The sequence below is a fragment of the Sparus aurata genome, chromosome 24 (genome assembly GCF_900880675.1).
Source record: "Sparus aurata chromosome 24, fSpaAur1.1, whole genome shotgun sequence".
Lineage (NCBI taxonomy): Eukaryota > Metazoa > Chordata > Actinopteri > Spariformes > Sparidae > Sparus > Sparus aurata.
In genome coordinates this window covers 4,207,515-4,219,860 of record NC_044210.1, presented here as the reverse complement: position 1 = coordinate 4,219,860, position 12,346 = coordinate 4,207,515, and the positions used below count along the sequence as shown (strand labels likewise).

Sequence of the window (12,346 nt, the reverse complement as noted above, 5' to 3'; positions counted from 1 at the left end):
TATGATACAGTAAAAAGTTATTTACAGATAAAAACCACACATATGATTGCTTTAAAATGAATGAGACATGATAAAAGAAAATGCTCCCTGTGCAATTAAAAGTTCATTGTGTTAATCAGTTTAAGTGTGTGAGTCCATAAGCGTGTCTTTTAAAAAGGGAGGGCATTTAAAAAAAAACTCTCTGGTCTCTTTTGTGCAGGAGCGGGGTGAGTCCCAATCAGGAGAAATCATCCCACTCTCCCATCAGGCCCCGGGAACCCGCTGGTGGCACTCAGAGGAGGCCCTCCGCCTCTTGCTCCCTCTGTGTACGGAGGGTCAGGCCGCCGCTGCGTTGACCTTTCCTGTGTGGCTCCGGCTCCCACCTCCGAATAGGCGCAGAGGCGAGTCTTCTTTGTGGCTACGACCTAGGCCTGCCGCCTGCAGCGACGGCTGCCTCAACCGTCGCTGCGGCCATTCGGATCGTAGCCACGGGGGGGATCTGCATGCGCCGTCTTACCAGCAGGTTTCTGGAGGTCCATATGGCGTCTTTTATGGCGGCCAGGGTGAGCCAGAGCTGGGAGAATTCCCCTTTTGTTCTTTTTTTCTGGCTCACCCCGTAGAGGACGAGCTGTGCGTCTAGGACCTCCCCCGCTGGCAAGTACGGGAATTGTTGGGAGCCGGCCATTGCCCACAGGTCAACAGCAGCGCTGCACTCCCAGAGCAAGTGCCTCACCGACTCGGGCGCGCCACAGCCCGGCCGGGGGCACGTGGCGGATGGTGACATGCCCCGGGAGTGCATAACGGTCCTGACCGGGAGGACCTCGTGAGCTACCATCCAGGACAGGTCCCGAAGTCTGTTGGGGAGAGCGGGATGGTTAACATTGTGCCATACTGTTGAGGGCTCGCCAAATGCGAGCCCACGCACCGGACTCACTGGCTCCCGCTCCTGCACAAGAGAGAGAAGAGAGCGGTGGTTAGTTAAAAGTGTCAGCTCCTCCCGTTCCAATTTAAAATCTATTAAGAACTTGCGGATAAAATCATAGGCCGAAGGCAGTTTAAAAGACACAGGTACTCGGAGGTTGATCGGTAAAAGTTTCAGTTTTCGGAGGTAAGACCCCATCCAGAATCGTGCCATGGCAGATGTTTTGTGATCTCTGGATGGGGCTGTGGCGTATGTAAGGTGCAGTGCAGTGTACTTGCTTGATAAAAACAAGTGGAAGTTTGGAACGCCTCTTCCTCCTTTCAATTTTGGCTTCTTCATTTCGTTTCTTGTCACTCGTTCCCATTTGGACCCCCACAGGAAGTAAAAAATGGCTCTGTCTAGGTCTAAAAGCACTCTACGAGGCGGGGTAAAAACAGCACTGATGAGTAAAAACAAGGGTAAAATCACAGCTTTGATGATTAAAACCTTGCCTTCCGTCGTCAGTCCCCTTAGCCTCCAGTATCCCAGTCTTTTCCTAACTTTCCCTATCACGTCTGGCCAATTGTTCTTCCCACCCCCTTCCCCGTCAAATTTTACCCCGAGTACTTTCATGTCAGTCTGTGTCACAGTCAGTGGGAGTCCTGTGGTCTCGGTCTCTGTCCACGGTCCGTAAAACTTCGCTTGTGTCTTTTCGCGGTTTAGTCTGGCTCCAGAGGCCCGTCCGTACCAGTCAGTCAAGTCCATGGTCCTGTTTACAGATAAAATGTCAGTACATAAAATGTTTATGTCGTCCATGTATAAAAGGCATTTTGTGACCATGCCCCCACTCCCTGGAATTGACACCCCATTGATCCATTTGTCCCTTCTCAAGATCTGTGCCAATGGTTCTACACATATGACGTAGAGGAGGGCAGATAACGGACAACCCTGACGGACACCGCAGCAGATATTTACTGCATTTGTGAGTTGCCCATTTACAAGGATTTTGCTCCTGATACTCTGGTAGAGCAATCCCACCCACGCTATGACCCTCTGAGGAAACCCCATTTTTTGCAGTACCTGAAATAGGTACTGGTGCGAGACCCGATCAAAAGCTTTTTCAAAGTCTAAATTTAGCAATACAAGCCGAATATCTCTGTCTCTCGCATAACAGATGGTGTCTCTGATCAGTACGAGGCTGTCGGTGATCTTCCTCCCCGGGATGGCACAGGCTTGATCCGGGTGGATCACCTCCCCTAAAACCAGAGATAAACGAGTTGCTAAAAGTTTGCTAAAAAGTTTGCAGTCAGCGTTTAAAAGCGTTATTGGTCTCCAGTTTTTCAGGTCAGTCTGGTCATCTTTTTTGTGGATCAAAGTGACTATCCCTACTCTAAAACTGTCCGGTAAAAGGTCTATCTGGTCAAAGTCGTTAAAAAGAGTCAGTAAATCTGTCGCAAGGATGTCCCAAAAGGTTAAATAAAATTCCAAGGGAAGTCCATCGTGACCGGGGGACTTCCCTTTCTTAAAATTTTTTAAGCATTTATGTAGTTCTAAAAGGGTAAAATCTTGTGTTAAAAGCACACTATCATCCACTGTTTTTTCAACATGTTTTAAGACTTGCTCTGTGATTTCATTTTCTATTTCTTTTTCTGTATATAACTTTCTGTAAAATGATTCCACCATTTCATTTAGTTCTTTTGTGTTTGCAGTAAAAGTCCCATCGTCTTTTGTCAATTTTGTTAAAACCCTTCCTTTACTAGTTATTTTCTTAAAAAAGTATCGTGTGCATTTTTCTCCCTCTTCAATCTCTCTTTCCTTGCTTCTTAAAATTATGCCTAGACTCTTAATAACTTGTATTTGCGACATTTCCTTTTTAACTTTACAATATCTTCGTTAAAATCAAAGCCCTGGTTCATCAGTTTAAAATACCTTTGTAGTCTTTTCTGCAGTCCCAACATGCATCGTTTCTCTTTTGCCTTCTTCTTACTTCCTGCCTGCCTAAAAAAATCTTTCGTCTTTGTCTTTACCCACTCCCACCAGTGTGCACGTGAGTGGAAAAAGTCTCGAAGGGTCTGCCATTGGCTATACTGCTCCCTGTATTGTCTGACTGTCTCCCTGTCCTCTAACAGGGAGCAGTTTAGCTTCCACAGACCACTTCCTACAGTCACACCCGAAGATAGTGTCAGGGTGCATGAAAGCATAGCGTGGTCGGAAAAGAAAACAGGGGTCAATCTAGCATCGGTTGGTGGGCAGTCCCGTGTAAAAACATAGTCGATGCGAGAGGCTTTGGTGCCATCACCACTGAACCAGGTGAAGCCCTCCTCTCTAGGATGCATGATTTTAAAACAGTCCTGTAGCCTAAAATCTTTGCACATGTCTTGCAATAAAACTGATGTTTTGTCTACCTTAAAATCATCCCCTGCTCCCCGCCTATCTGCTCTGGATAAAACACAATTAAAATCCCCTCCCACCACTAAAGGAACCCTGCCGAGCATGTGGGACTGCAGTTCTTTTAAAAGGTCATACCTATCGTTTTTGTCGTTAAAACCGTATATGTTCAGTAAATTAAAATCCTGCCCTATATATGTCAAGTGTGCTAAAATTGCCCGTCCGTCTCTCACCACGGTGCTGCCCTTCACCACTACTAAGGGGTTTTTAATTAAAATGGCTACTCCGTCTGCTTTGTTTTGGTTTGAGCCACTCCATATGGATTGACCGAAAGGCCACTTTGTTTCCCAGTTTCTGTAATGTTTTAAAAAGGGAAGACTACATTCTTGTAATAAAAACACATCTGACTTAAAAGCACTTAGGGCGGATAAAACAGTCTGGGCTCTAACTCCCGACCTCACACTTCTCACATTGAGGGTGGAGATGTTGAGGGCCATGAGTATAATTGATAAAAGCAACAGGTATGACATTTATAGTATTGTTAAAAGGCTACTGTTAAGAAACTACCGGCCTTTAAGAAATGTAAAAGGATCTCATTTCACTATCCCCATGCAATCGGGGGGTGAGGCCTGAGATTCTTTCCTCCGGAAAGCAATGTCTGCACGCTTTTCCAGTGGAGTTGACTGTAGCGCTATACCAAGAAAAGAGCACTGATTGGGTGAACTGGAGGGGAAGGCTCCGAGCTGCTCCACAGGGGGACTGTATGAGACAAGCTCGGCCCTTCCCTTCTTCTCTGAGACTGCATCAGCCTCAGAGCTGGACAGTTCAGATACAGTTCTCTTGAGGTTGGGCTGGGCATTGGGGAGGGAGGTGTTGCTGGACTCTGCCTTTTCTTCTTCATCATTGACTGTTATCAGACTAGCCGTTGAATCCGTGGCACTTGAGTCTGATACAGAGATTTTTTTTCCAGCTTCACCTGCTGCCTGGCTTTCACCCTTTTTCTCAGCATCGCCCTCTGCTGGGTTGAAGCCAGGCCCCTCCCCTTGTCCCGCCTCACCGGGCTCCTCTCCTCCAACCACGGGTTTTGGCGGGAGATTTGAATTTCCCAGCCCCTCCTCTTCAATTAGCACCTCGTCAGTTACATTTCGGCCATTTTCTTTTGGGGTATTTTCTTTTTCAATATCGCTTTCTTGTTTTCTCTGGGCTTTCAATTTGTTGGCAAAAGACCTAGGGCAATCTCTGAAGAGATGGTTAGAATCTCCACAGAGGTTGCACTTTCTGCCATTGGGACATTCTTCAAAGGAATGCCCAATTTCTCTACATTTACCGCAAACTGTGTTCTGGCAAGCCTCTGCCAGGTGTCCATGCTCACCACACTTGCGGCAGAGCTTGGGCATGCCCTGGTAGTGGATGTAGCCCCTGTTCTCACCGAGGACTACCATGGATGGGAGATGCCTCAGGCCCTGGTACCCCTGGGGGTCCTGCCATTGCTGAATGGGGACCCTCCAGGCACAGTTCCAGATGCCGTCTTCATCTCTCACCTTGGTAGCCTGGCCCTTCACAGTGCAAAATCTACCCAGCCACATACAAATATCCTCCGCATTCACCATTTCATTGAACATTCTAACAACAACCACTTTCATGGAGTTGTCAGTCAGTTTCTCCACATTGAATGCCGAAAACTGGGTCTTAACATTTTCAAAACGTTGCCAGAACTCATGTAGCACAGCTGCAGTAACAAAACTTATATCAAATCCCTTGTTGAAGGGCAGAGTCAAAACGCAGTTCAGCTCCTTGGGGGAAAATCCAAGGGCCTTTTGAATTAGCTTCCTGGAGAAGTCCAGTCGGGACATCTCCAGGAGCTTTCCATCCTTTTCTTTAAAAGTGAAACGTACACTGTGGTGTCTCCGCAAGCCGGCACGGGCAGCCGACATGGCTGGAGACACCACACTTAAACGATAAAAGAAATAAATACAATAAATTAAATAAATTAAGACTAAAATCTAGTAAAAACACTAAAAAACCAGTAAAGATAAGAGGACTAAAAGTAAAAGTACTAAAAGCCTACTTACCCCGGCTGGTTTTCTGACGTTTCCACTAGCCTATGTGCAAATACGCAAAACAAACAATGACAGAAATGTGCAAAACGCAAAATACAACACAAAAACAATATCTCCCAAGGTGCTACGGCTTAAATCCACAAAAAAGGAAGCAAACCTGCAAACAGGGAGTGATCGCTGTCTGAGCCAAAAGGCCGAGAAGCGATGAGCCCCAGTGGTCTGCTGCCAGAGCCCACCTCCCGCCACTCTTCATACCTGTTGTGGTGTGCCGTTCGCATTGCGCAGTGGAGTGGCCTCTGCTTCAGCGGCTCCTCCCAAGCGCTCCACGGCTTGGCCCCGGGTGTGGTCAAGGGGGGCTTTATTGACTTTCACACATGCACGAGGCTCAGCCAAACGGCAAAGCCTGCCAAAAATATCTTCAACTCATTGGTGTTCCTCTCCACGGAAGTCTTTAGTAAAAGGCGAAAGACTTGTGCGTTATGAAGAGAAACCCGAGTAAGTACAGCTCCTCTCCTCGACAGCGGGCAAGACCGCCGTGGCCCCAGGCACTGCTCTCACGGTGAGCCTCACTTGGCTCGTCGTGATCCGTGGCCACACCCATTCCCCCCGCCCGTCCCCACATTACCCCGGGCTGTCCGCGACCGCTTTGTGGAGAGAGGAAAGCCTGCTCGTCGGGCGCAGGCAGCCAAATGTCACACAACTCTCGGTGGCTCCAGGAGCGACGCCAGTGTGCCACCCGGGAATTTTGCCACGAGCCCAGTCTCTTGGGCCGGTGCCAAGTTGGCCGTCACAAGGCCTTTGGTCTGCACGAGTGATTGATTTTCAACAAGGCAGGAGAGGGGTGCACCGTTCCCGGCGGCGCTGCAATACCGGGTCGATGCGTGGAGTGAACGGAGCAAGCCCCTGTTTCAGCTCCCGTGGCTAAAAATCCATTTAATATGTAGTCCCCATATAGAGGACATATCAGATATTAAACTGATAAGAACAGATACTACACTTGATCTTAGCCAAAAGGCCGAGAAGCGATGAGCCCCAGTGGTCTGCTGCCAGAGCCCACCTCCCGCCACTCTTCATACCTGTTGTGGTGTGCCGTTCGCATTGCGCAGTGGAGTGGCCTCTGCTTAGCGGCTCCTCCCAAGCGCTCCACGGCTTGGCCCCGGGTGTGGTCAAGGGGGGCTTTATTGACTTTCACACATGCACGAGGCTCAGCCAAACGGCAAAGCCTGCCAAAAATATCTTCAACTCATTGGTGTTCCTCTCCACGGAAGTCTTTAGTAAAAGGCGAAAGACTTGTGCGTTATGAAGAGAAACCCGAGTAAGTACAGCTCCTCTCCTCGACAGCGGGCAAGACCGCCGTGGCCCCAGGCACTGCTCTCACGGTGAGCCTCACTTGGCTCGTCGTGATCCGTGGCCACACCCATTCCCCCCGCCCGTCCCCACATTACCCCGGGCTGTCCGCGACCGCTTTGTGGAGAGAGGAAAGCCTGCTCGTCGGGCGCAGGCAGCCAAATGTCACACAACTCTCGGTGGCTCCAGGAGCGACGCCAGTGTGCCACCCGGGAATTTTGCCACGAGCCCAGTCTCTTGGGCCGGTGCCAAGTTGGCCGTCACAAGGCCTTTGGTCTGCACGAGTGATTGATTTTCAACAAGGCAGGAGAGGGGTGCACCGTTCCCGGCGGCGCTGCAATACCGGGTCGATGCGTGGAGTGAACGGAGCAAGCCCCTGTTTCAGCTCCCGAGGCTAAAAATCCATTTAATATGTAGTCCCCATATAGAGGACATATCAGATATTAAACTGATAAGAACAGATTTTTTCTTACGAAAAAATTTATTGTCACAATAGTCATTTTACACTTTTCAAATCATCATCACAATGTGTCCTTCAAAAGCACTTAAAAACATCTTAAATCAACATGTCATTTGCATCACCACATATATCACTTTTATCTGTAAAAACAATTCGAAATAAATAAACAAGTATGATACAGTAAAAAGTTATTTACAGATAAAAACCACACATATGATTGCTTTAAAATGAATGAGACATGATAAAAGAAAATGCTCCCTGTGCAATTAAAAGTTCATTGTGTTAATCAGTATAAGTGTGTGAGTCCATAAGCGTGTCTTTTAAAAAGGGAGGGCATTTAAAAAAAAAAAAAACTCTCTGGTCTCTTTTGTGCAGGAGCGGGGTGAGTCCCTATCAGGAGAAATCATCCCACTCTCCCATCAGGCCCCAGGAACCCGCTGGTGGCACTCAGAGGAGGCCCTCCGCCTCTTGCTCCCTCTGTGTACGGAGGGTCAGGCCGCCGCTGCGTTGACCTTTCCTGTGTGGCTCCGGCTCCCACCTCCGAATAGGCGCAGAGGCGAGTCTTCTTTGTGGCTACGACCTAGGCCTGCCGCCTGCAGCGACGGCTGCCTCAACCGTCGCTGCGGCCATTCGGATCGTAGCCACGGGGGGGATCTGCATGCGCCGTCTTACCAGCAGGTTTCTGGAGGTCCATATGGCGTCTTTTATGGCGGCCAGGGTGAGCCAGAGCTGGGAGAATTCCCCTTTTGTTCTTTTTTTCTGGCTCACCCCGTAGAGGACGAGCTGTGCGTCTAGGACCTCCCCCGCTGGCAAGTACGGGAATTGTTGGGAGCCGGCCATTGCCCACAGGTCAACAGCAGCGCTGCACTCCCAGAGCAAGTGCCTCACCGACTCGGGCGCGCCACAGCCCGGCCGGGGGCACGTGGCGGATGGTGACATGCCCCGGGAGTGCATAACGGTCCTGACCGGGAGGACCTCGTGAGCTACCATCCAGGACAGGTCCCGAAGTCTGTTGGGGAGAGCGGGATGGTTAACATTGTGCCATACTGTTGAGGGCTCGCCAAATGCGAGCCCACGCACCGGACTCACTGGCTCCCGCTCCTGCACAAGAGAGAGAAGAGAGCGGTGGTTAGTTAAAAGTGTCAGCTCCTCCCGTTCCAATTTAAAATCTATTAAGAACTTGCGGATAAAATCATAGGCCGAAGGCAGTTTAAAAGACACAGGTACTCGGAGGTTGATCGGTAAAAGTTTCAGTTTTCGGAGGTAAGACCCCATCCAGAATCGTGCCATGGCAGATGTTTTGTGATCTCTGGATGGGGCTGTGGCGTATGTAAGGTGCAGTGCAGTGTACTTGCTTGATAAAAACAAGTGGAAGTTTGGAACGCCTCTTCCTCCTTTCAATTTTGGCTTCTTCATTTCGTTTCTTGTCACTCGTTCCCATTTGGACCCCCACAGGAAGTAAAAAATGGCTCTGTCTAGGTCTAAAAGCACTCTACGAGGCGGGGTAAAAACAGCACTGATGAGTAAAAACAAGGGTAAAATCACAGCTTTGATGATTAAAACCTTGCCTTCCGTCGTCAGTCCCCTTAGCCTCCAGTATCCCAGTCTTTTCCTAACTTTCCCTATCACGTCTGGCCAATTGTTCTTCCCACCCCCTTCCCCGTCAAATTTTACCCCGAGTACTTTCATGTCAGTCTGTGTCACAGTCAGTGGGAGTCCTGTGGTCTCGGTCTCTGTCCACGGTCCGTAAAACTTCGCTTGTGTCTTTTCGCGGTTTAGTCTGGCTCCAGAGGCCCGTCCGTACCAGTCAGTCAAGTCCATGGTCCTGTTTACAGATAAAATGTCAGTACATAAAATGTTTAATGTCGTCCATGTATAAAAGGCATTTTGTGACCATGCCCCCACTCCCTGGAATTGACACCCCATTGATCCATTTGTCCCTTCTCAAGATCTGTGCCAATGGTTCTACACATATGACGTAGAGGAGGGCAGATAACGGACAACCCTGACGGACACCGCAGCAGATATTTACTGCATTTGTGAGTTGCCCATTTACAAGGATTTTGCTCCTGATACTCTGGTAGAGCAATCCCACCCACGCTATGACCCTCTGAGGAAACCCCATTTTTTGCAGTACCTGAAATAGGTACTGGTGCGAGACCCGATCAAAAGCTTTTTCAAAGTCTAAATTTAGCAATACAAGCCGAATATCTCTGTCTCTCGCATAACAGATGGTGTCTCTGATCAGTACGAGGCTGTCGGTGATCTTCCTCCCCGGGATGGCACAGGCTTGATCCGGGTGGATCACCTCCCCTAAAACCAGAGATAAACGAGTTGCTAAAAGTTTGCTAAAAAGTTTGCAGTCAGCGTTTAAAAGCGTTATTGGTCTCCAGTTTTTCAGGTCAGTCTGGTCATCTTTTTTGTGGATCAAAGTGACTATCCCTACTCTAAAACTGTCCGGTAAAAGGTCTATCTGGTCAAAGTCGTTAAAAAGAGTCAGTAAATCTGTCGCAAGGATGTCCCAAAAGGTTAAATAAAATTCCAAGGGAAGTCCATCGTGACCGGGGGACTTCCCTTTCTTAAAATTTTTTAAGCATTTATGTAGTTCTAAAAGGGTAAAATCTTGTGTTAAAAGCACACTATCATCCACTGTTTTTTCAACATGTTTTAAGACTTGCTCTGTGATTTCATTTTCTATTTCTTTTTCTGTATATAACTTTCTGTAAAATGATTCCACCATTTCATTTAGTTCTTTTGTGTTTGCAGTAAAAGTCCCATCGTCTTTTGTCAATTTTGTTAAAACCCTTCCTTTACTAGTTATTTTCTTAAAAAAGTATCGTGTGCATTTTTCTCCCTCTTCAATCTCTCTTTCCTTGCTTCTTAAAATTATGCCTAGACTCTTAATAACTTGTATTTGCGACATTTCCTTTTTAACTTTTACAATATCTTCGTTAAAATCAAAGCCCTGGTTCATCAGTTTAAAATACCTTTGTAGTCTTTTCTGCAGTCCCAACATGCATCGTTTCTCTTTTGCCTTCTTCTTACTTCCTGCCTGCCTAAAAAAATCTTTCGTCTTTGTCTTTACCCACTCCCACCAGTGTGCACGTGAGTGGAAAAAGTCTCGAAGGGTCTGCCATTGGCTATACTGCTCCCTGTATTGTCTGACTGTCTCCCTGTCCTCTAACAGGGAGCAGTTTAGCTTCCACAGACCACTTCCTACAGTCACACCCGAAGATAGTGTCAGGGTGCATGAAAGCATAGCGTGGTCGGAAAAGAAAACAGGGGTCAATCTAGCATCGGTTGGTGGGCAGTCCCGTGTAAAAACATAGTCGATGCGAGAGGCTTTGGTGCCATCACCACTGAACCAGGTGAAGCCCTCCTCTCTAGGATGCATGATTTTAAAACAGTCCTGTAGCCTAAAATCTTTGCACATGTCTTGCAATAAAACTGATGTTTTGTCTACTTTAAAATCATCCCCTGCTCCCCGCCTATCTGCTCTGGATAAAACACAATTAAAATCCCCTCCCACCACTAAAGGAACCCTGCCGAGCATGTGGGACTGCAGTTCTTTTAAAAGGTCATACCTATCGTTTTTGTCGTTAAAACCGTATATGTTCAGTAAATTAAAATCCTGCCCTATATATGTCAAGTGTGCTAAAATTGCCCGTCCGTCTCTCACCACGGTGCTGCCCTTCACCACTACTAAGGGGTTTTTAATTAAAATGGCTACTCCGTCTGCTTTGTTTTGGTTTGAGCCACTCCATATGGATTGACCGAAAGGCCACTTTGTTTCCCAGTTTCTGTAATGTTTTAAAAAGGGAAGACTACATTCTTGTAATAAAAACACATCTGACTTAAAAGAACTTAGGGCGGATAAAACAGTCTGGGCTCTAACTCCCGACCTCACACTTCTCACATTGAGGGTGGAGATGTTGAGGGCCATGAGTATAATTGATAAAAGCAACAGGTATGACATTTATAGTATTGTTAAAAGGCTACTGTTAAGAAACTACCGGCCTTTAAGAAATGTAAAAGGATCTCATTTCACTATCCCCATGCAATCGGGGGGTGAGGCCTGAGATTCTTTCCTCCGGAAAGCAATGTCTGCACGCTTTTCCAGTGGAGTTGACTGTAGCGCTATACCAAGAAAAGAGCACTGATTGGGTGAACTGGAGGGGAAGGCTCCGAGCTGCTCCACAGGGGGACTGTATGAGACAAGCTCGGCCCTTCCCTTCTTCTCTGAGACTGCATCAGCCTCAGAGCTGGACAGTTCAGATACAGTTCTCTTGAGGTTGGGCTGGGCATTGGGGAGGGAGGTGTTGCTGGACTCTGCCTTTTCTTCTTCATCATTGACTGTTATCAGACTAGCCGTTGAATCCGTGGCACTTGAGTCTGATACAGAGATTTTTTTTCCAGCTTCACCTGCTGCCTGGCTTTCACCCTTTTTCTCAGCATCGCCCTCTGCTGGGTTGAAGCCAGGCCCCTCCCCTTGTCCCGCCTCACCGGGCTCCTCTCCTCCAACCACGGGTTTTGGCGGGAGATTTGAATTTCCCAGCCCCTCCTCTTCAATTAGCACCTCGTCAGTTACATTTCGGCCATTTTCTTTTGGGGTATTTTCTTTTTCAATATCGCTTTCTTGTTTTCTCTGGGCTTTCAATTTGTTGGCAAAAGACCTAGGGCAATCTCTGAAGAGATGGTTAGAATCTCCACAGAGGTTGCACTTTCTGCCATTGGGACATTCTTCAAAGGAATGCCCAATTTCTCTACATTTACCGCAAACTGTGTTCTGGCAAGCCTCTGCCAGGTGTCCATGCTCACCACACTTGCGGCAGAGCTTGGGCATGCCCTGGTAGTGGATGTAGCCCCTGTTCTCACCGAGGACTACCATGGATGGGAGATGCCTCAGGCCCTGGTACCCCTGGGGGTCCTGCCATTGCTGAATGGGGACCCTCCAGGCACAGTTCCAGATGCCGTCTTCATCTCTCACCTTGGTAGCCTGGCCCTTCACAGTGCAAAATCTACCCAGCCACATACAAATATCCTCCGCATTCACCATTTCATTGAACATTCTAACAACAACCACTTTCATGGAGTTGTCAGTCAGTTTCTCCACATTGAATGCCGAAAACTGGGTCTTAACATTTTCAAAACGTTGCCAGAACTCATGTAGCACAGCTGCAGTAACAAAACTTATATCAAATCCCTTGTTGA

At 47.9% G+C, this 12,346-nt stretch overlaps 3 non-coding genes and 1 pseudogene across 3 annotated transcripts; all 4 read right to left on the bottom strand.

Moving 5' to 3' along the window:
* Positions 1 to 5,712: 5,712 nt before the first annotated feature.
* LOC115577405 (U5 spliceosomal RNA) lies at positions 5,713 to 5,827 on the bottom strand. Its single transcript, XR_003983115.1, has one exon. It is a non-coding gene; the product is annotated as a U5 spliceosomal RNA (small nuclear RNA).
* Positions 5,828 to 6,164: 337 nt separating this feature from the next.
* On the bottom strand, positions 6,165 to 6,355 carry LOC115577381 (U2 spliceosomal RNA). The gene has a single exon (XR_003983101.1). It is a non-coding gene; the product is annotated as a U2 spliceosomal RNA (small nuclear RNA).
* A 177-nt stretch (positions 6,356 to 6,532) lies between these two features.
* Positions 6,533 to 6,647, bottom strand: LOC115577404 (U5 spliceosomal RNA). The gene has a single exon (XR_003983114.1). It is a non-coding gene; the product is annotated as a U5 spliceosomal RNA (small nuclear RNA).
* Positions 6,648 to 6,984: 337 nt separating this feature from the next.
* On the bottom strand, positions 6,985 to 7,160 carry LOC115577387 (uncharacterized; annotated as a pseudogene).
* Positions 7,161 to 12,346: the final 5,186 nt, after the last annotated feature.